The sequence below is a fragment of the Heloderma suspectum genome, chromosome 1 (assembly GCF_057233095.1).
Source record: "Heloderma suspectum isolate Gila_16-S chromosome 1, 16-S_ref, whole genome shotgun sequence".
NCBI classification, from domain to species: Eukaryota; Metazoa; Chordata; class Lepidosauria; order Squamata; family Helodermatidae; genus Heloderma; species Heloderma suspectum.
The window spans coordinates 348,750,726-348,775,539 of record NC_139458.1 but is presented as its reverse complement, the minus strand read 5'-3'; the positions used below and the strand labels follow the sequence as shown (position 1 = coordinate 348,775,539).

General features: G+C 45.3%; 1 protein-coding gene across 3 annotated transcripts in view; it reads right to left on the bottom strand.

Annotated features, from left to right (window-relative positions):
• The window catches only part of ESR1 (estrogen receptor 1), a 347,108-nt gene that overhangs the window by 85,032 nt on the left and 237,262 nt on the right, over positions 1-24,814 (bottom strand). The gene's annotated exons all lie outside the window — the stretch shown is intronic.

The following is a 24,814-nucleotide window of genomic DNA, read 5'->3' as shown; positions in this document are numbered from 1 at the left end:
AAAAGGTCAGTTTACATTCCAATTCCAAAGAAGGGCAACGCCAAAGAGTGTTCAAACTACCGCACAATTGCACTCATTTCACATGCCAGCAAGGTGATGCTCAAAATCCTACAAGCTAGGCTTCAGCAGTATGCGAACCGAGAATTACCGGAAGTACAAGCTGGGTTTAGAAGAGGCAGAGGAACTAGAGATCAAATCGCCAACATTCGCTGCATCATGGAGAAAGCAAGAGAATTCCAGAAAAACGTCTATTTCTGCTTCATTGACTACGCTAAAGCCTTTGATTGTGTGCATCACAACAAACTGTGGCAAATTCTGAAAGTGATGGGAGTACCAGACCACCTTACCTGTCTCCTGAGAAACCTGTACGAGGGTCAAGAAGCAACAGTAAGAACCAGACATGGAACAACCGATTGGTTCAAAATTGGGAAAGGAGTACGACAAGGCTGCATATTGTCACCCTGCTTATTTAACTTATATGCAGAGTACATCATGAGAAATGCCGGGTTGGATGAATCAGAGGTCGGAATTAAGATTGCTGGGAGAATTATCAACAACCTCCGATATGCAGACGATACCACCCTAATGGCAGAAAGCGAAGAGGATCTCAAGAGCCTCTTGTTGAGGGTGAAAGAGGAGAGTGCAAAAGCTGGTTTGAAACTCAACATTAAAAAAACTAAGATCATGGCATCTGGCCCCATCACTTCCTGGCATATGGAAGGGGAAGAAATGGAAGCAGTGACAGATTTTACTTTCTTGGGTTCCAAGATCACCGCAGACGGTGACTGTAGCCATGAAATTAAAAGACGCTTGCTCCTTGGGAGGAAAGCTATGGCCAACCTAGACAGCATAGTAAGAAGCAGAGACATCACCTTGCCGACAAAGGTCCGTCTAATCAAAGCTATGGTTTTCCCAGTAGTAATGTATGGCTGTGAGAGCTGGACTCTAAGGAAGGCTGAGCGCCGAAGAATTGATGCTTTCGAACTGTGGTGCTGGAGAAGACTCTTACGAGTGCCCTGGACTGCAAGGAGGTCAAATCAGTCCATCCTAAAGGAAATCAACCCTGAGTGCTCATTGGAAGGACAGATAATGAAGCTGAAGCTCCAATATTTTGGCCACCTAATGCGAAGAGAAAACTCACTGGAAAAGACCCTGATGCTGGGAAAGACTGAAGGCAAAAGGAGAAGGGGACGGCAGAGGATGAGATGGCTAGATAGCATCACGGATGCAATGAATATGAACTTGAGCACGCTCCGGGAGAGAGCGCAGGACAGGAAGGCCTGGCGTGCTATGGTCCATGGGGTCACGAAGAGTCGGACACGACTGAACGACTGAACAACAACAACAACAAGTATATAAATATTGTAAATAAAATAATAATAAATAAATACTTAGGTCTGTACAAAGTTAAGACTTTGTGTCCCACTATGTCTGAGGATCTTTGAATGATTAAGAAAAAAGACTGCCAGATAATTTGCTTTTTGGTGATTCATTCAGAGAAATGTCTTCATTCAGCTAGAAAGTTCTGAATTTGCATTTTTTTTACCTAAATAAATATAATTTATTTAAAAGAAGCACAACATTAATGAACTTGAATATCTCTCATTAAAGTTCATTACAGTGCTGTCTGCCCAAGCATGAGGTCTCTCAAGTGAGGTACTACTTTTTGCATGAATGTAGAGGAACAGAAGCACTAAACTCTTGCATATCAAAGGATGTTCAAACTAGACATTGCCTTAAGTATCTGTTACCACTGAAATGATACTCAAGTTGGTCTTCCTCTCACTAAAATGTCTATTTAGAGAATTCTGTGACATGGTACCATCATATCCTGCCTTGCTCCAGCCCTTGCCTTGTGGAAGTAAATACTGTGGTGCTGAAATGGGGAAATGAACAATATAGTAACATGCATTTCCAAAACTAGCAGGGCTATAATATTAAGCCTTTTAGTCAAATCACTTAGAGAAGTAACAAATCATTTATAAGGTATCTCTAATTGCTGCCATTTTAGAAGAGGTATTTTCTCTCCCTCTCTCCCTCTAATTCTAAATTGATGCCTGCCATTTCCCTCCCCAGGGTATCTCAAAGTTATATAGTGACTACCAAAGTAGGTTCGACTCCATCAACAAGAAGAATCTTTAGCCCTGCTAGGGCATACCCTTTGTCAAACCATATCAACTGCACAATATAGTTGGTGAAGCTAGTCTTGGAGCATACTACCTTGGTAAAATATAGATCACATTATATTTCTTATTAGGAGAATGTGTATTTATAAGAATATACAAGCTTTAAAGTTACAGGAAATTACTTGTTGGGCAGAGGAATTCTGCATAAAGCAATGTCACATGTTCCTATTTTTACCGCTGTTGGTCCCAGAAGTAACTTGTTTGCATTTCTTAGAACAGGGGTGCAGACCCTCAAGCCCAGGAACCAAATTTGGCCAACCTGGGGTCCCAATCCAGCCCTCCATAGTTCCCCAGATGGCCACATGCCTATTTCCCCTGACGGCCTATCATTTGATGGTTCCTTAGCTTTTGTGCAGTTTTTTCCCTATTCTAAAAGGTTAAAATGCTTCCTTTGAGACTTAGTTACTAGGACAGTGTACACAGCACTGCTTCACTTCCAGAGCTGAATTCCAAGCAGAAGCTGGCTGCTTTCAGCTGCACCCAAAGTGGGTGAGGATCGGCCCAAAGCAGCCGGAAGCAGGTCAGGTCGCTCCAAATTGCTTTGGCATGCTTTGCAGTGATCCGGAAGCCCAGCCACACGAGCCCCCTGCTCTGTAACTGGAACCTCCGTAGGGATGGGGGAGAATTTCTCCCCGAAACTTCGGGGGGCTGAGCGCCACCGCATTCGGTCCTCCGAAGGTTGTTCGGGGAGAACTTCTCCACACACACCCCGGGATGGGACTTACCTTTCACGAATGTCCCTCCCGGCGGCGGGTCCCGGCAGCGGTTAGGCAGGTCTTCGTCAGGGGCAGGGGCGGCAGCCGGTCTTTCGACCAGCTGCCGCCGCCGCCATTACAAGCAAAGTAAAACAAAAACAAAAAACGCCCCTGTGATAGGCTACGTGATGATTAACGTAGCCTATCATGGCTAGAGCTGTAAAGTCAGCCGTGATAGGCTACGTTAATCGTCATGTAGCCTATCACGGGTGACTTAAAAAAAAAAAAGCGTGTACGGCTAATGGCGGCCTCCAGAGGGAGCCGCCATTTACGTTCCTTATTTGGTCCCTGTAGTCTACGTAAAGATTTATGTAGACTACGGCGAAAATAAGGACAACGCAAATAGCGTTGCCCTTATTTTCACCGTAGTCTACATAAATCTTTACGTAGACTACAGGGACCAAATAAGGAACGCAAATGGCGGCTCCCTATGGGGGCTGCCATTTGCGTACGCGCATTTATTTTTTTTTAAGTCACCCGTGATAGGCTACGTGACGATTAACGTAGCCTATCACGGCTGACTTTGCAGATCTAGCCGTGATAGGCTACGTAAATCGTCACGTAGCCTATCACGGGGGCGTTGTTTTTTTTTTTAACTTTTTATTTCGCGGCCAGGCGAGGCGAGGCACCTCCTCCCCGGCCTGAATTTCGGCCGGGCAAGGCGGGAAGCCTCCCCCCCGGTCTGAATTTCGGCCAGGCAAGGAGGGAAGCCTCCCCCCCTGGCCTGAACTTCGGGGGGAGCAGCGAAGCGCCTCCCCCCCACCGCGAAGCAAGCTGTGAGACCAGGCAAGTGACTTTCGTGCACCCCTAGAAACTCGGGACATGTGTCGGCAGTCATTGGCCTCTTCAAGGGAGTCGCCATTGCGACTTCCTCTATTTCTGGTTACTTGCAATAACAGCTTTAAACTATAATATGCTGGTATTTGGGGTCCGCCCTTTTTGCCTTTGGCCCTGCCCACCAATGGTATGAGCTCCCCCCACCAACCTCTCCAAAATAGAACTTGGCCCTCAGGCTGAAAGAAATCCCAAACCCCAGTCTTAGAATAACAGCATAATGGAAAGGAATGCCTAGTTGAACTGTCAGGCTTACTGAATACTCCAATAGCCAAATCAACACTCAGACAAAAGGGCTGCTTTCCAAGGCTTTAATTCCATTTACCGTAATGAGGCATACAGATGCTAATTCCTAGAGACTCAGAGAACTACAAAGGAACAGCCATCTAGGGGTTCAAAGGGAAAGTACATCAGTTGATCTCTGTTTGGGAAAAGGGTGGCAATTCTCTGAAAGGGGTGGGAGGGGAAGATCTCCCCCTCTCCCATGATGCTTTTGGGCGCAGCTAGGGATGTACAAAATCCCTACCTGGCTCCGCTCTGGTCAATCCGCGGTGGGGGCGAGGTGCTCATGCTCCGTCCTTCCCCCTGGAATCCTCCCCGGCCAGCTCCGCTCCGCGGCAGCTCCATGGAGCCACCGGCCAGGGCTGGCCACATCCGGCGTTCCAGCCACTGCCCGGCTGCTGCAGCCGCAAATGACGGCCGTCGTAGCGGACGCCATTTCCATCCTTACAGTAAGCCGTGATAAGCTGCGTAAGTATTTTCATAGCCTATCATGGCAAAAGGCAGCCACGCAAATGGCGGCCGCTACGCCATTTGTGTGGCTCCCTTTTGCCGTGATAGGCTACGTAAATACTTACGTAGCCTATCACGGCTTACTGCAAGGACGCAAATGGCGTAGCGGCCGCCATTTGCGCCCCTGCTCTTTGTATTCATGGCTTTACTGCAAGGACGCAAATGGCGGCCACTACGACGGCCGTCATTTGCGGCCGCAGCAGCCCAGCAGCGGCCAGGAGACCAGCTGGAACCGCCGCCGCCACATACGCCGCCACATCCGCCGCTACCAGAGCCACAGGATACGCCGCCAGGTACGTTCTGTCCCAGGGGGATTCCGCGGGGTGGCGGAGGCCGTTCCGCCACGGATTCTGGGGGGGGTGGATTCTAAAGAATCTGGCATCACTGGAGTCTGTGTTGGAATTCTCTGACATCCCTAGGCGCAGCTGCTGACATCGAGCCAATCGGGCTGAGCAACAAAGCTCTGCCCCTGCGATCTCTCGCTTGTGCCTGCATCTGCGCTTTGCGTCTAAAAGTTCAGGTTGTCCTTCCCTTTCCACACCTTGCTCGCTGTTACTCCCAGGGATGTGACAGGGGGGGCTCCCCCACCAGCTGCGCCTCTGAAGTCTGGGAAAGTTCCTCCCCCACAAGTTGCCTCTCTTCCTCAGAATCAGAGCTGCTTTGGGACTCGATGGGCTCAGATACAACCCTGACAAGAACTGTGTGCAAATGGCTTATTGAAATTTTCCACCCTGTTTGAGGGCAGATAAATTGAGGGGATCATTTCCCTAAATTTTTCCAGTGGGAGAAACTTTCAAACATTTTTTTTCCTGCATAGGGCTCACCATTAGCGGCGGCAGTAGCATGGCATCTGTCATTTTTCCTCGGGTTCTTTTTTCTTTTTCTGCTGCAGCAAGTGCACGGGCAGCCTGACCACTATGTTATTCTCTACAATGCTCTGGACGTACTGTCGTTCTGGGGCATTGTGCGTGTGTATGGTGGTGGTGGTGGTGGTGGGAATGGTGCCTGGCACTAAAATATTCAGGGAAAACTCTGTGAAGTGGCCTTCTTTGGGGCGGCAGGGGTTTGAAATCTCTGAAATGTTATTAGAAACGTCTATTCTGAGAAAGTTTGGCTCAGTTCTAGCCTAAAGGCACGACTCTGAAAATGAAAGTGAGTGTGAGAGTTGACTGCAGCTTCCTAGACAGTGGAAAGTATGCTACCTTGAATTAAATAGTCAGAGAATTTATGTTCTTGGGAGCTAAAACAGCATACTTCAGTAAGTTAGTTATTAACTCAGTCTTTTATAACTCAACATGCACAGTTGAAGGATGTTGACAGAAAGTAGTAATTCTGCTTGCACTTGCATCATTTCTTTCAGCCAGAAATAAATTTCTTGTCTTCATACAAAGGTAAATGCTTCTCAGGTACATAGGTTCCCACTGTGCCCAAATGTTTCTCTCACTCTGGTCTCGTTAACTGCATCAGCAGTTCCACCTTCACTTACGTTTCATTAAATGGACTCTGCCCACAACAGCACTTCTTTCTGGTTCGCCTCTCTTCCTCCTTCCTCACCCTCTGAATGGCCTTACCTCTTGCCAGCCCAGTCTCTTAATCCAGACACAATTCAGACTGGTTGGCGTTTATCAGTGTACTTCAACAGACTTTAAAAAGACCTGCAGGATATTGCACAGGGCAAGCTGCATAACAGACCATAAAGTGAAAGGTAGTCAGATTTAAGAGTCTATAAAAAAGTCTCTGAAACTAAGTCAAGAGATTGCATGGGAAATGGTTGGGCAAGAGAAAACAGGGCACATGTTTGTATCAAAAAGCACCTACTGTTCAGTTTACTACTTTATTTTAAACAGAACTGAGCATATTAAAATATGCCAGGATTGTTACAGTTTCCACTGAAAAGATAAAACTGCCCTGACAGATTAGTGTAAAGATCCATCTAAATCGGGGTGGGCAACTTCGGGAGATCTGGGGGCCATTTTCACCTCCATGGATCCCCACCAGAAGCCTTACTCAGTAGGGAACTGCAGGGAGCCTCAAAAAATTAACCAAAAAAAGGCTACAGAGTGCTACACAGGCCAAATTTAGTTTCAAACCAAGCTAAATTTTGCCCATTTAGCACTCTGTAGTGCTAACACAGCCCTTCTTCTTTTTTTGCCATAGTGGGGGGCAAGGCCCCATGCAGCCTGCAGGTCATGTGTTGCCCACCCCTGATCTAAGTTCTGCATTGTATTTCCTACTCCAGGTAGATATCTGGAAATTAATAAGCAGGCCATGCAGTTCTCTTTGTTGTCTATGCACAAGGTCTTTCCACAAGTTCCTTTAAATATAGAGGTTCCATTAGATATTATGGCTATTAGCGATCATGGCTAATAGCTGCTGATAAGCTATTGCTTTTGTCCTAGGGGCTGGCCAGTGGCCCCCACCACATCTTCTGGTAGTGAACTCTGTAACAGGTTGCTACCAGACCTTCCCCAAACATTGGGCTTAACATCCTCCCATGCCACCCACATGCCACAAATGGTCAGATGCTGTGATTACCAGAGAGGCAAATAACAAATGCAATATACATACCCACATTCAGAAGTTTATATTGGTTTTGTTAGACCCCCTCTGAACCAATGTCCCCATATCTCACATATCTAAAAGAGGTACCATTTCTGTTATCATGATTTTCAGAGCCAACAATATATATTTATGTATACACATAGACAGCTCTAGGGTTGGATCCAGGATCTGTCTTCCATGACAGGAAGTGACCTTCCGCAAGAGGAAGTACTTCACTCATAGAAGGTCCCTCTGCCCAATTTGGGGGCACTCCCTTTCCCCCACACCACAGGTTACTCCATTCAGCAGGTTCTCCTGACTCTTTGTACAGCATTTTCAGGGGACTGGAGGGGCTACTGTGGGAAGGAGAGGGTGGGGGAGTCTACTTCTGCTAGCGCAGTTGATCCAGTGTAAACCTGGATCCAGCTCCTAGTACTGTAGTGCTCATATTCCACTCCTCCAAAATGGAAGATGAATTTCTGAGAAGCTTCTAGAGATCAAATCATATGCATTTCATTAGAAAAAGTGACTGATAACAGCAGAAGACTGGGCTAAGAAGACTGGGTTATTACAGCTCCTTTCTTAAGATAATTAGAGAAACAGCTGATACCATGTGATGTTGTGTGCAGAACTAAAATAGATTCCATCTTGGTTACCACAAACTTTAAAAGATGTAGCAATTATGCCACCGGAAAAAATTAGGGGGAGATGGGTGACTAAGGAGGGGCTCACTATTCAACAGAAACATTTCTGTTTCACACCAACACTCCAATCTTAGACACAGGACTTCTCTACACACAGACTTTTTTCTCCTGTAACTTTTACCAGGGCTTCTGCTTCCATGTTCTTTGTGAGATTAACATTGTCTCTTTTCATGCACTTCTGCTTTTTTCCCAGGGAGTACCTTTATCTGCGAGCTCTATATGTTTCATTATACAGCCACTAGACGGCACTGTGGTATAGCGCCACTTCCTCTTTGCACAGATAAATTCAACTGAGGTTATTTAAATAGCTCATTATCCCTGATTTTTAAAAAACCGCTATAAAGGTCAGAAATCATGGGAGAGGCCCTGGAGCTTGATGATGTCATGTAAAGGACCTGCAAATGTCCATGAGTAACCAATCTCAACTGCAGAATAAAAGCCCCATGTGGAGAAGCCTATATTTATTCAGAAATAAATAACACTGGTTTCAGTAAAGTTTACATCCAAGAAAAGTTTGCTTAGACTTGCAGCTTTAACTGAAATACTAATTTCAGATTATATTTATTTTTTATTTAGTTATAGTCTCTGAGAACCTCTAAAAATGCAGCTCATTCTTCTGAATAGATAACAAAGGAAGCTTTTTCATCCTTTAACAGAGAGGTGGGTAACTTGTCGCCCTCCAGATGTATTGGCTTACAACTCCCATAAGCCCTAGCCAGCATAATCAGTGGTGAGACATGATGGGAGTTGTAGGCCAAAACATCTGGAAGGCCAAAAATTGCCCACCTCTACTTTAATAGCTGAATGGCAGATATTTTATACAAGAAGCTTTATGCAGCATGGAGATGCAGTGAAGTACAGTTGTTGAATTTCTGCCTCCTATACAGCTGCTAAAAGTGCAGCTTGAGTCTTGAGAGAAAGAAAGTGGCAACCCCAAATAATAGGTATGTATTAATTTTAAACAAATTAAAAACTAAATGAATGAGCCCCATTCATTTCATTTTTTAATAATGAAAATAAATGAAAAAATAAAAACAAATGGAAAGAACAAATTAAATTCCATTGGGCGAGGGTATGTTCATTTCCCCCCCCCCATTTCATTTCTTTTCAATTACTTTGCATTAGAAGCACTGTTTTTCATTGGATATGTAGTCCAGTACACAGTGTACAGTTCACAGAAGGTCACTGTGAGGGAGAGCTCAGCAAAACGCAGCGAACAGATACTGGAAATCTCTATTTAGTTTTCATAGTAGTCAGTAAGGATATGTCTCTGTGCCTTTTTAATTGCCTATACCAGCCTTTTCAACCTGGTGCATGCCAAATGTTTTAGCCCCAGCCAGCATGTCCAATGGTAAGGAATGCTGGGAGTTGTAGTCCAAAATATCTGGAGGACACCAGATTGGGAAAGGCTGCCGTATACAATGTGAACCCTTCATCCAATTGATCTGAAATTTTGCAAGTATGCTGTCCTGTGGGCATTGTACAGTATTTGCAGAATTCATGGCATTTAGATGGATAACACAAGAAGTAATAGGCTGCAGAATAAGTTGCAGCATGAGCCTGGCTGGGCCTCCTATTGAAATCAGTGGAAAAACTAAAACTGAAAGAAAACTGGAAAGCAAAATGAGTTAAACTTTTAAAATGAAAATGAATGGAAGAATGAAGATATCTTAAACTGTAACTGCAGCACATGTATCTCTGTATCACCCTTAATGAATTAATCAATTAATTACATTTTATGCTGTCCGGTATCCAAAGCAGTCTGGGCAGTTCACAAATAGGGATGGCACGGGCATCCGGGAAGGGGGTGGAGTCCGATGGACTCCCCACCGCTCACCCCTCTGCTCACCCACCGCTTCCAAGCCACCTCTTCCGCCTGCCCTGCTCACTGCACTGCATGAGCTGCTGGAGGGCTTGGCATTGGCAAGCGGCTAATGGATGTTGCACGGCTGCCCATCCCCCTAGAGAGCCACGATTATGTGCAAAATAGCAGCTGTTCCCCATTCTGCATAAGACCTCTTTTAAAGAAATAGTGCGCGACTTCACTGCTTCTCTGATGCTTGTGTAACTTCGCCATATCGGGGCTGCATGATCAGGGAATCGTGATCCTTCTCTGATGCATGAGTTACTTTAGATCTTCTCTGATGCTTGCATAACTTCACCACTTCTCTGATGCCTGTGTTACTTCGCAGCTTGAAAAGTGCACATAAAGGAGAAAAGTGGGGGAGCTATAAATCCCTGACAGTTTGCGGGAATCTGGAGTAAGGATGGTGGAGAATTTCTCCCCGAAACGTCGGGGGGCCGAGCGCCAACGTGTTCGGCCCCCCGAAGAAGTTTCGGGGAGAAATTCTCCGCACCCCCCCACCCCTTGCACCCCCCCCGGGACGGGACTTACCTTTCCCAAATGTCCCTCCTGGCGGCGGGTCCCGGCGGCGGTTCGTCAGGTCTTCGTCAGGGGCGGGGGCAGCAGCCGATCTTTCGACCGGCTGCCACCGCCGCCATTCCAATAAAACTAAAAAAAAAAAAACGCCCCTGTGATAGGCTACGTGACGATTAACGTAGCCTATCACGGCTAGATTTGCAAAGTCAGCCGTGATAGGCTACGTAAATCGTCACGTAGCCTATCACGGGTGACTTAAAAAAAAAAAAAGCGCGTATGGCTAATGGCGGCCCCCATAGGGAGCCGCCATTCACGTTCCTTATTTGTTTGCTGTAGTCTACGTAAAGATTTACGTAGACTACGGCGACCAAATAAGGAACGCGAATGGCGGCTCCCTATGGGGGCCGCCATTTGCGTACACGCTTTTTTTTTTAAAAAAGTCACCCGTGATAGGCTACGTGATGATTTACGTAGCCTATCACGGCTGACTTTGCAGATCTAGCCGTGATAGGCTACGTTAATCGTCACGTAGCCTATCACAGGGGCGTTTTTTTTTTTTTTAACTTTTAATTTCGCGGCCGGGCGAGGCGCCTCCTCCCTGGCCTGAATTTCGGCCGGGCGAGGCGGGAAGCCTCCCCCCCGGCCTGAATTTCGGCCGGGCGAGGCGGGAAGCCTCCCCCCCCGGCCTGAACTTCGCGGGGAGAGCAGCGAAGCGCCTCCCCCCCACCGCGAAAAGCTGCGAGACCAGGTAAGTGACTTTTGTGCACCCCTAATCTGGAGTAATTGTGTTGGTAGGATGCTCTCATGGGGAGCCTTCAGATGCTGTACTGGATAATTGGGGATTTTAGCTTCTTCAGTGAAAAATGTGAGTACCAGGAAAAGGGGTGGGTGCTATAACTCCCTGGTTTTTTGGTGGAATGGGGCAAAATTGCGGTGGTGGGGTGCTCTCATGGCGAGCCTTCAGATGCTGTTGGGGATAATTGTGGATTTAGCTTCTTCACTGAAAAGTGAGTAGCTCTTCCCCCCTTCCCCCCTCTTCCCCACAATTTTGCACATAATCGAGGCTCAGCTTGCTATGGGGACAGGCAGCCCCACAGCACTCATCAGCCGCTCTCCAAGCCCTCCAGCAGCTTGTGCAGCATGGCAAGCGGGAGCAGGTGGTGGAGGTGGCTTGGCAAGCAACCGACGAGTGCGGACAGAAGTGACTCCGTCTAGCTCCATTCACAAAACAAACACCTTATGACAAAAAGTGGTTTGATCCTTTTAGATAGTACTATCTGCCCCAAACTGTAGGGTGGGCCCCCTTAGCAGGAGACAGGGTACCTGAAGAAGAGGTGCAACATTTCAGAGAGGGAAAAGATCCTGAAACAGGTGGTGCCTTACTTCTCCACCAGCAAAGAGCTGAGTGGATCTTAATGATCCATACTGGATTTGTAGCAACTGACCCTTACTGTACCATCATTCCAATGTGACTTGGGAAGAAGCAAATTGAGAAAGAGATGCTGTTTTATGTTTCCTTCTACATAGCTTTACGAGCATAGGTCAGAGATAACCTGCTCTATTCCTCAAATGCCAGTGATTATCCCTCAGTCCATAGATTATTGTATACAATCAGCTATATACATACAAATGGGCAAGAGTCTCACCAGGGATTCACTTGTGGAACAGATAATTGGTGCTTCATTGGGGGGTGGGGCTTGTGAAATTATAATTTTCTATGTTTTGCCTGAGTTCTAGCCTGCAGCCAAGACAAGAAACCTGATTAGAAAATGTACTTTGCCGTTGACATCTGCCAGTTAGGATGAATTAAGGGTGGGAGGGCAGTTTTCTCAGTGGACAATTGCTCCCTTCCCCCTATGGTGCCGCCTATGCAGCACAATCCATCTTCAAATTTGGTCAAAGGCAAAACCATTGATTTTGATCTGGATATTATGAGAACTGCAAAGTAGATTTCTGCTCCTGTACTCAACGTTGTAGGACTACACTTTGACAGTTACAAATGGGTATTTTATAAGACTTGTATAATTGCATTCAAAAAGGTAGTTAGTCTCATCTATATTCTACTACCAGATCATTAGTCACTGTTGGAGCACCCAATACAGACATTGCAGACAGCTGGGACTGTACTATACTATGCACCTATTATAGTGCACATATTTAGGAAGTTTTTAAAGAACCAACCCACAAAAAACATTTTCAGGGGCAAAAGTACTTACGTGGAAGAGGATTACACTGAAAAGTGTGGATTGCCTCTGTGCACATAAAATAATGTGAGGCATTGCATTGTTTCTCACACACACACACACATTATCAAAGAAGGGCAATGCTAAAGAGTATTCAAACTACCGTACAATTGCGGTCATTTCACATGCCAGCAAGGTGATGCTCAAATCATACAAGCTAGGCTTCAGCAGTATGTGAACCGAGAACTACCGGAAGTACAAGCGGGGTTTCGAAGTGGCAGAGGAACTAGAGATCAAATCGCCAACATTCACTGGATCATGGAGCAAGCAAGAGAATTCCAGGAAAATGTCTATTTCTGCTTCATTGACTACGCTAAAGCCTTTGATTGTGTGGATCACAACAAACTGTGGCAAATTCTTTAAGAGATGGGAGTACCAGACCACCTTACCTGTCTCCTGAGAAACCTGTACAAGGGTCAAGAAGCAACAGTAAGAACCGGACATGGAACAACCGAGTGGTTCAAAATTGGGAAAGGAGTACGACAAGGCTGTATATTGTCGCCCTGCTTATTTAACTTATATGCAGAGCACATCATGAGAAACGCCAGGTTGGATGAATCACAGGACGGAATTAAGATTGCCGGGAGAATTATCAACAACCTCAGATACGCAGACGATACCACCCTAATGGCAGAAAGCGAAGAGGATCTAAAGAGCCTCTTGTTGAGGGTGAAAGTGGAGAGTGCAAAAGCTGGTTTGAAACTCAACATCAAAAAAACTCAGATCATGGCATCTGGCCCCATCACTTCCTGGCATATAGAAGGGGAAGAAATGGAAGCAGTGACAGATTTTACTTTCTTGGGCTCCAAGATCACTGCAGACGGTGACTGTAGCCATGAAATTAAAAGACGCTTGCTCCTTGGGACGGAAGCTATGGCAAACCTAGACAGCATAGTAAGAAGCAGAGACATCACCTTGCTGACAAAGGTCCGTATAATCAAAGCTATGGTTTTCCCAGTAGCAACGTATGGCTGTGAGAGCTGGACTCTAAGGAAGGCTGAGTGCCGAAGAATTGATGCTTTCGAACTGTGGTGCTGGAGAAGACTCTTACGAGTGCCCTGGACTGCAAGGAGGTCAAATCAGTCCATCCTAAAGGAAATCAACCCTGACTGCTCATTGGAAGGACAGATACTGAAGCTGAAGCTCAAATATTTTGGCCACCTAATGCGAAGAGAAAACTCCCTGGAAAAGACCCTGATGCTGGGAAAGACTGAAGGCAAAAGGAGAAGGGGACAGCAGAGGATGAGATGGCTAGATAGCATCACCGATGCAATGAATATGAATTTGAGCACACTCCAGGAGAGAGCGGAGGACAGGAAGGCCTGGCGTGCTATGGTCCATGGGGTCACGAAGAGTCGGACACAACTTAACGACTGAACAACAACAAATTACATTGTTTTAAGATCACTTTCAAATATGCAAGCATTTTTTTAACCAAGAATGTTGGTGTCGGGAGGGGAAAAAAGAACCATGCCTATTGTTGGCCCTTCACACAGTGTTCCTAATTTAACAACCTGGCTGGTTGAAAGTCAACTAAGAAAACAATGCCTTTAAAAAACCAGTAATTTCAGCCTGCATTAAAACAAAAATTCTATGCCAAATATTTATCTTTTCGCTTCAGGAAACCACAAAATAACTGCAGCACTGTGAATCACCTTGAAACTTCAAAGCCTGCATGCCCAATGTACCATTTTAGGCTCATTAAACTATACTGCTACTATACTGGAAGTAAATAATTAGCCAAGACCCTTAAGAGCAATGCCAACACTTCACCTAATACTTCATTTAATGAAATGAAATCTCAACGCTGCCTTTTCCAACATCCATAATATTAGTTACAGGTTATGTAACCTGAACATCTAACCACAACTGCCAGCTAACTAACCATCGTATTAAACATGGCTGGCTGCCTTCCACAATAAGTGAAGGATGATATTATGTAAAGTGAATGATTTCAGTATTGGTGGGGTAGAGGCATACCAGTCAATTCTATTCTAAAGCTCATAGTTAATCCAAGAAAGGTGGTTTTTTTAAAAAAAAGGGTTGTATCCAATTGTGTCCCTTTGCTCCAGCAGAGGCTTCCATGAAGTAGCATTTTTTGCAAATTCCCCCTTTCTCCACAAACCCCCACACCGTCTTCCATGCTGTTACAAAGGATCCCCAATCCTCTGGGGCAGATTTCAGGGGGCTACAGAGGCAAGGGTAAATTAGTGGAAAGCATGGCTGGATGTGCCTGATCTCATATGATCTTAGAAGCTAAGCAGGGTCAGCTCTGGGTAGTACTTGGATGGGAGACTGCCTGGGAATCAGGCTTCCTGCATTGAGCAGGGGGGGTGGACTCAATGGTCTTGTAGGCCCCTTCCAACCCTATGATTCTATGATTCTTTCCACCCCTTCCATTCCCAGAAGGCTCTTTTCAACCAGGGAGCCTTCCACAAGCAAAGCTGGATACAAGCCTATACAGTTATCACTAACACTGCACTCCGATGCATGTTTACTCCAACAGAACTCTCATGGTGTAAAATTGAGCTGACTCGCTGTGCTGCAATCCCATGCACACATTTAGGATTAAACTCCATTGAGTTTAGTTGGGCTTATTTTTGAGTAAAAATATACAGGATTTCAGTTAGTCACCACATTCTTACACACTAACACTTCATAGTAGATATGACCACTATTTCTGCTATAGCTTATATTCTTAAAACTTCTGTTGATATTAATTATCTAGATGCATCAGATCTTCGTCGGAGCCTGTGAAAACACACTATATCTTCACCTGTTTTTTTAAAAAATGTGTTGTAATGTTTATATTTTGTTAAGAACTCCTGAAGGGTGTTATAATACTCGTATTAGCTGAGAAGCCTAGCTCTGCTACTGTGTATGTGGCCTAAAGCAGTTTTGGCTGTCTTGCTTATGGTTGCTATAAAAGGAAGACTTCAAGCTTAGTTTGAAAATGACTAGGGGGAAAGCTAAGGAAGGAGAAAGCTTCTGAATCCATCTGAGAGTCAAACTAAACATTCTGCTAATCACATACAATATAGCTATGTGTGATAGTTTTCCTTACTCGTGTGTAAGTGCGCACAGCCCCAATTTGGATTGGGGCCATGATCTCTGGGAAAGAGGGTTAAACCTTGCACCCCACCCATTTTTCCCAAATATCCCCCCTCCCAGTGGTGGTGCAGTGTTACATAACGGAAAAAAGTCTTCATTGGCTCCAATTTCAACCCACATTGATTTCAACCCAAGTGGCCTTTGAATCAGACGGAGCAGATGTTTTCCAAAGTGCCAAATCTGGGTCCAAATTATATCTTGTAGTCAATACACTGTACACACTTCAAATGGCAGTGATTGAAGGCGTATAATTCTGACAGGGAGACCTACAGATCCAAGTCACAAAGTTTTTAAGAGGGAACAGTGGCAGGAAAACGTGTCTTTTCTCCCATATTTGGTGACATAAGTGGGATAACCAGAAGTGTTTTCTCCACAGAGCACTACACCTAACTACAGAGTTTTTGAAGAGGGAAAATAAAACATCACCTGTTCCATCTGGATATGCACATTCTTAGGCAGATAAGCTCACTTTCTTCGTATCTTTAAATGGGCTTTGAAAATATTTTTATTCCACAAGGCTTTTCTGACTAACTCTTAACTGTTTAATATCATTTTAATTCTGGTTTTATTGTTTTGTTCTATAAGCTGACCTGAAAAAGTATTTTTGAAAGGCATCGTATAAATGATGAAAATAAAACAAATGTCCATACTATAAAATGTCTCACTGTAAAATATCTGCAATAGATTTTTTCCCCACTGGGAGAAATTGGTCATTTTTAGCTCTCTACTAGGTATCAATTGAAAATGGGAGAAATAGGCTTCTTATTAATACAAAATGTACGTTTTCTAAACAAAGGCAGTTGTTTGAAGCTGTTAACACATTTTAAATATGTGAACTTTAAATATGTGAACTGTCTGTCTGTTCCCTGTCTCTTAGCTGAGCAGAAGAGAAGAAGCTGTTCCAGCTGGTCTAGGGGCTATAGAAGCAAGCAAGCTCCCAGAGAGCAAGTGATCACAGCAAGAGAACAGGGAGAATAAACAGAAGTTTGGCAAGGGAGTTGCAGTGGACGAGGAGGCAAAGGCAAAGTGGTGAGTGGGCTGGAGTAAGCCCAGGGGACTTTCCATTCTGAGTCGCTGTGTGCTCACCAAGTGCTCCTGAGAGCTCAAATTGAACTGAGGGGAGTGGCCTGGGTACTCTCAGCAGCTGTGTGGGCGGGGAGTTTCAGCCTGTTTTCTGTCTCCTAGCTGAGCAGAGCAGAGGAAGCAGCTCCAGCTGGTCTAGGGGCTATACAACCAAGCAAGCTCCCAGAGAGCAAGCAATCACAGCGAGCAAATAGAAGTTTGGCTGGGAATGCTCTGACTTGGATTCCTGCATTGAGCAGGGGGTTGGACTTCATGGCCTTGTAGGCCCCTTCCAACCCTGCTATTCTATGATTCTATGGGAAGGTCAAGGGGGAGGCCCCTAACCATTTAAAAAATAATAATGCTTTTTTAAAATTTCTTTTTCTTGTAACACATTCTTCCATACCAGTGGGACTCTGTTGTTCAACATCCAGTGAATAGAGGACAAAGCCCACGCTATCTCAGTACAGTCAGAAAGCTAGAAACATAAAGGGAATGGAGACTATGGAAGGAAAAGACTCTCCAGTGGTGGTGACCTGCAAGGTCTGTGCGGTGTTTGTTTTCTTGCCTGAGATCAACATCGCCTACATGTGCAACAAGTGGAAGTTGATTACACTGTTGGAAGAAAAAGTAAGAGGACTGGAGTGGCAAGTTTCAACTCTCCAGGGAATAAGAGAAGATGAAGAGTTCTTAGACGGAATGGTGCAACTACAGTGGCAAAATGAAGTACAGAAGCTAGAAGAGCAACAGCAAGCTAAGGCAGAAAAGGAAAATGCTGAGGCGAGGAAAAATGAAGTAGAGGATACTCCTTGGGAAAGGGTGACAGCAGCAGAAGAACTAGAAGCCACTCTGCACCAGTGGAGGCAGTGGAACTAGGGAACTGTTTTCAGGTACTTGAGGATAAGACTGGAGGACAGCCTGCAGAGGAAGAATTACAGGGGACCCCGCATGAGAGCGAACAAGAAGCTGAAGGTCTGTCAAGCAGAGGCAATGAAACCAAGGCCTACAACAACAAGAAAAGTAGTAGTTGTGGTGGACTCCTTGCTGCGTGGAATTGAAACCCAAGTATGTCGCGAAGACCCATGAACTCGCCAGGTATGCTGTCTCCCAGGAAGATAGATTAGAGATGTGACTGAAGGGTTGCCTACACTCATAAAGCCCACTGACAGGTATCCCTTTCTTCTCATCCATGTGGAAACAAATACTACCACCAAGCAGAGCTATGAAGACATCATGTCAGACTTTGAAGCTTTGGGAAGGAAACCCAAGAACTTTGGGGCCCAGATAGTTTTCTCATCCATCCTTCCAGTAGTTAGAAGAGGGATCGAAAGGGAAAGAAAAATACTCTGGGTGAATGACTGGCTACAAAGGTGGTGCCGACGAGAAAAATTTGGATTCTGGGACCGCGGGCTATACTTCCTGGAAGATGACCTGTTGGCAAGGGATGGGTTGCACCTCACAGGGGCTGGGAAGAATGTGTTTGGCCACAGCATGAAGAACTTCATCAGGAGGGCTTTAAACTGAATCCTATGGGGAGGGAGACGTAAAGTTGGGGGTAACAATGGATGACATGCATCACAAATCACAATGGAGAGAACAGCTCTAATGGCGCCCAATAATAGTCTTCACAAACATGTAGGAGGAAAGCCAGACTTTAAAGCACATGGTCTTCGATGTCTATATACTAATGCCCAGAGTATGGGAAACAAACAGAACAAAGTTGAACACTTAATACAGGAGGGAAATTATTACTTGATAGGTGTAACTGAAACTTGGTGGGATGACTCCCATGACAGCAATTGAAGGATATAACTTGTTCAAAAAGAACAGAAGGAACAGAAAGGGAGGTGGAGTTGCATTATATGTTAAAAATACATATCTCTGCACAGAAATACAGGAGGATGAGCTTGGTAACCCCATCGAGAGCATCTGGGTTAAAATAAACTGAGCAAAGAATAAAAGAACATGGTGATCAGAGTCTACTACAGGCCACCTAATCAAGAAGACAAGGATGAAACTTTTGAAAAGCAAATTGCCAATCTTTCAAGGAAGCATGATGTAGTGGGAATGGGGGACTTCAATTTCCCCTATATTTGTTGGGAGGCAAATTCTGCAAAACATGGACCCTCCAAAAAATCCCTGACTTGTGTAGCTTATAACTTCCCCCTACAGAAAGTGGAGGAAGGAACTAGAGGACTGGCTATCCTTGACTTGATCCTAACCAACAGAGGTGACTTAGTGGATAAAGTAAAAGTAATGGGAACTCTGGGAGAAAGTGATCATGTTATACTTGAGTTCTGGATTCTAAGGGAAGCAAATGCCTAGTACAGCCAAACGTGTACCCTGGATTTTAGGAAAGCCAATTTTAATAAATGCAGAACAATGATAAGTAAGGTCCCATGGCAAGAGACTCTAATGAGAAAAGGAGTCCAAGATGGGTAGGAGTTTTTAAAGAAGGAAATTCTAAAGGTACAATTGCAAACAATTCCAACAAGAAAAAAAGGCGGAAGACAACAGAAGAAGCCAATGTGGCTTCACAAAAAGCTTAGAGATGACCTGAAAACAAAAAAGGACACATATAGGAAGTGGAAGGAAGGCCAAGCTACAAAGGAACAGGCAGGTAGCACAGAATTGCAGGGATGGCATCAAGAAGGCTAAAACTGAGAACGAACTGAGGTTAGCAAGGGAGGCTAAAAGCAACAAAAAGGGTTTCTTCAGATATGTGCATAGTAAAAGACAGAGGAAACAAAGGGTAGTTCAACTATTAAATCAGGATGGAAAAATGCTAACAGATGACAAAGAAAAGGCAGAAGTGCTCAATTCCAACTTTGGCTGAGTCTTCTCCTGAAAGAGGGTCTATGACCTCCCCCCGGCCAAGGTGAAGTACAGGCCGAAGGGGCAGGATTGCAGCTTGAGATTGATAGGCATATGATCAAGGAACAGCTAATTACTTTGAATGAGTTCAAATCTTCAGGGCCAGATGAACTGCACCCTAGAGTAATAAAGGAACTGGCAGAAGAACTCTCAGAACCGCTGTCTATAATCTTTGAGAAATCACGGAGGATGGGTGAAGTGCCAGATGACTGGAGCAGGGCTAATGTTGTCCCTATCTTCAAAAAAGGCAAAAAGGAGGAACCTGGGAACTACAGACCGGTCAGTCTGACATCAGTCCCTGGGAAAATCGATCTGTAAGCACCTTGAAAACAATGCAGTGATTACTTGAAACCAACATGGATTTGTCAAGAACAAATCCTGCCAGATGAATCTGATCTCATTTTTTGATCAGGTAACCTCCCATGTAGACCGTGGGAATGCTGTGGACATAATATACCTCAACTACAGCAAAGCTTTCGACAAAGTGCCCTATGATATCCTGATTAACGAACTAGCTCAAAGTGGGCTAGATGAAACAACGATCAGGGGGATCCACACTTGGCTACAGAATCGGACTCAAAGAGTGCTTCTCAATGGGATCTTCTCAAACTGGGAAGAAGTAACAAGCAGGCTACTACAGGACTCAGTCCTGGGCCCAGTGCTCTTCAACATTTGTATTAATGACTTGGAAGAGGAGGTGCAGGGAATGCTGATCAAATTTGCAGATGACACAAAATTGGGCAGGATAGCTAATACCTTGGAAGACGAAACACAATTCAAAGTGATCTTGATAGACTGGAGCACTGGGCAGAAAACAAGAGAATGAAATTTAATAGGGATAAATGCCAAGTTCTGTACCTAGGAAAAAGAAACCAAATGCACAGTTACAAGATGGGGGATACTTGGCTCAACAACACGACAAGCGAGAAGGATCTTGGAATTGTTGTCGATCACAAGCTGAATATGAGCCAACAATGTAATGTGGCTGCAAAAAGGGCAAATGTTATTTTGGGCTGCATTAATAGAAGTATAGCTTCCAAATCACTTGCAGTACTAGTTCCCCTCTGGTTAGGCCTCATCTTGAGAACTGTGTCCAGTTCTGGGCACCACACTAGAAGAAGGATGCGGACAAACTGGAGAGGGTTCAGAGGAGGGCAACGAAGATGATCAGGGGACTGGAAACAAAAGCCTTATGAGGAGAGAGACTGAAAGAACTGGGAATATTTAGCCTTGAGAAGAGGAAGACTGAGGGGAGATATGATAGCACTCTTCAAGTACCTGAAAGGTTGTCACAGAGAGGAAGGCCAGCATCTCTTCCCGATCATCTCAGAGTGCAGGACACGGAGTAATGGGCTCAAGTTACAGGAAGCCAGATTCCGGCTAAACATTAGGGAAAAAATCCTGACTGTTAGAGCAATATGACAACGGAACCAATTACCTAGGGAGGTAGTGGGCTCTCCCACACTGGAGGCATTCACGATGGGGCTGGATAGCCATCTGTCAGGGATGATCTGACTTGGATTTCTGCATTCAGCGTGGGGTTGGTCTTGATGGTCTTATAGGCCCTTTCCAACCCTACTATTCTATGATTCTATGAACTAGGTCTGTGAAATTTTATGGCTCGGTAGGAGACAAATGTCTAAGATAATTAATCCCATTTTATTCCAGCAAACTTGGTACGAGGTACTTAAGATAAACTTTACTTTCTGTTTGGAAAACCCCCCTATGTTTTTCCAGACCCATATTCTCAAATGAAATACCGACGTGGCTCACCTTTTTCAAGGGTTTACTGTTAATTCCATGTAATTTTATAGGATAAGAACATGTCTGCACTTACTTGGTTTTGTTGACATTTGAAAGGAGAGAATGCAGAGAAAATTGTCACTAAGAGAAGATCCACATGTATTTTTAGTATGTAATTTGCAGACAATCATGTGAAACAGCTACTGTCAGAAATGACATATGAGTTGCTATAGATCAGTGTCTCTCACTCCAATACTCCCTAAGAGGAACAAATGGGAGATGATAACAGCAACGAGCTGAATGTACAGATTCATTCCATGATCAGGCAAGAGGAGGAAAAGAAGGAGTCAGGATAGCATAGCCCAGTTAGCTTGGTTATGGTGGGGTGTGGGTGTGGAGAAGGGAGTGAGGTGTAAGGTCTTGCCTGAATTTTTCATTCAGAACGTCATTTCTAAATTGAGTGTATATTCTAACCACTGTAGGTTATAATTTGATTCATAGGCATTTTATATTTGAATTAGTGAACATAGGAAGCTGCCTTATACTCAGTCAGACCATTGGTCCATCTGGCCCAATATTGTCGATGTTGACTGGCAGTGGTTTTCCAGGGTTTCAGGCAGGGATTTTCCCAGCCCCCCCCCCCCCCCCGGAGATGCCTGGGACTAAACCTGGGACCCTTTGTATGCAAAGCAGGCACTCTACCACTGACAAGGACCGTAGCAATGGGTGGCTGCTCACTGTGGTTATTCCAGAAATAATTCAGGAACCTGGAGAATTTTGCTCCAAATATTCAGCAAAATAATCTGTCTTTCAAATTAGACTAGGGATGTACGAAAGTCACTTACCTTTTCGCAGCTTGGCTTTGCGGTGGGGGGGAGGCGCTTCGCTTCTCCCCCCGAAGTTCAGGCGAGGGGGGGAGGCGTCCCCCCTCGCCCGGCTGAAATTCAGGCCGGGGAGAAGCGCCCCGTCTCCCCGGCCGCGAAACAAAAAGTAAAAAAAAAAAAAGACCCCGTGATAGGCTACGTGATGATTTAAATAGCCTATCATGGCTAGATTTCCAAAGTCAGCCATGATAGGCTACGTAAATCGTCACGTAGCCTATCACAGGTGACTTTGGGGGGAAAAAAAAAAGCGCGTACGCAAATGGCGGTGCCCATAGGGCGCTGCCATTTGCGTTGCTTATTTTGGCACGTCTGGTCTACGTAAAGATTTGCGTAGACTACGGCGAAAATAAGGGCAATGCAAATAGTGTGCCCTTATTTTTGCCGTAGTCTACATAAATCTTGACGTAGACTAGACATGCCAAAATAAGGAATGCAAATGGCAGCACCCCATGGGCGCCGCCATTTGCATACGCGCTTTTTTTTTTTTTCCAAAGTCACCCGTGATAGGCTACGTGACGATTTACGTAGCCTATCACGGCTGACTTTGGAAATCTAGCCGTGATAGGCTACGTAAATCGTTACGTAGCCTATCACGGGTGTTGTTGTTGTTTTTTACTTTGGGGGGGGGGTTTGGAATGGCGGCAGCGGCAGCCGGTCGGGAGACCGGCCACTGCCCCCGCCCGCGACAAAACGCCGCCGAACCGCCGCCGGGACCCACTGCCAAGAGGGACATTCGCTGAAGGTAAGTCCCGTCCCGGGGGGGCGGGGGGCCGGCGGAGAATTTCCCAACCAACTTCGGGGGGCCGAATGCGTCGGCGCTCGGCCTCCCGAAAATTCGGGGAGAAATTCTCCGCCATCCCTAAATTAGACCCAGAACAGATCATACTGCAGGGCCCAACACGAGTCTGTTGTTCCCTATCCCAGACTTATTGATGTGTAAAGGGTGAAGGGAAGGACTTGATGGCACAAGTAGTTCTCATGGTTCCAAACATTCGGGCCGTGTGAGTGTGCTCAGCAGGTCCAAAGAATAGGAACCATAAAGGCTGTACACACCAACTGCTATGAGCCTTTTCTGCTGTATTAATGTTAGTAAGACAGGGAGAAAGAGGCAGTGGAGAAGACTTTCATCAGACATTGCTGTGGGGAGAGAGATGTTGCGGCAGTCCAAGAGGGGGGTGGAGTCCAGTGGCCTCCCCACTGCTTGGACTCCAGTCCACAGACCGCCACCACTTACCCACCCCTTTTAGGCTTTCTGGATGAGTCAGCGGCTAGTCTGCAGGCGCTCAGCGCACAGCCCCCCAACCCCTCAGAGAGCCGCCATTTTGTGCAAAAATGGTTGTTGTTTTACATAAAGGCCTTTTACGTAAATGGTGGCCGTAAAGCGACCATTTATGTCATGCCTGTAATCTTGCGTAAATGGGCACTTTACAGCCACCATTTGTGTGAAAGGCCTTTTATGTAAAACAATGAGCTGCCATTTTTACACAAAATAGCGGCTTGTTGAGGGGTCGGGCAGCCATGCGCAGCTCACCCATGCACTGCTTGCCTGCGGACTGCCCGGCAGCTCATCCAGGAAGCCAAACAGGGGCAGGTAAATGGAAGCGGTCTGGCAAACAGCACGTGGGGCGGGCGCAAGGTGGTTCATCCATCCCTATGTGGGCGAGAAAATAGATTTAATTAGCATTGGACTTTGGAACTGTGTTGCTTTTATCCTGAATGGATCTGTGTGGAGGTGTAGTGTGCAGGAATCCTGTGATTGAATACACTTATTCCACATCATAACTAATTTGTGTGTGTGTGTGTGCGTGTGTGTGTGTGTATAATATATATTAATGAAGTTTTAGATGCCTGAATAGCAAATTGTTTATAATATTATTTTACTATACACATAATCTACTTTATACATGACATAATGAGCCTGTTCAGACATAACGCTAAGCCATGATGGTTAGCATTGTTGAGCTAACTATTTTTGAGCATGGTGGCTTAACCTGATGTCTGAACAGGGGTCAGACCCAACCATGGGGCCTTATTAACCATGCACAAACCACGCTCACTAACCACCTGCTGGAAGATGGCTAGTGGCGCTAACCATGGCTTAGCGTGACATCAGAGCAGATCCCATGGTTAATGGACTGCTTCCAGAGAGCTCCATGACAAGAGCAACCAAAAACAGCCATTGCAGGAGCGCGGCTACTGACAGTGGCCATTTTCTTCCTTCCGTCTGATTCTGTTATAAAAATAAGTAAAAAATAAATATGTTGAAAACTGTGCAAAAATCGACACATTGCTAAAATGTGCATATGTGCATTTGCGCAAAATCACTGTATAGCGCTAAAACGTGCATTTGTGCATATGCACATTTTAGCGATATGACAATTTTTGCACAATTTTCAGCGTATTTATATTTTTTACTTATTTTTGTAAGAGCATCAGAAGGAAGGAAGGAAGGAAATGGCTGCTAAGAGCTGTCAGCAGCCCTGCTCCTGTAATGGCAATGTGAGCCGCTGAGGCTGTTGGGATGCATGAGGGAGTGGTGGGAGGACTTGGTTAGCTGCACGTGTGTCAGGGGCTCTCACAGTGGTTAGCCTAACCACCCTGCCCCAAAGTGTGTCTGAACAGGGTTAATATCTGACATTAAGACTTGTATTCACCTCAAATTAAGTTTTGCTTCAGTCTCACTTTTTAAGGCTGTTCTTTGTTTT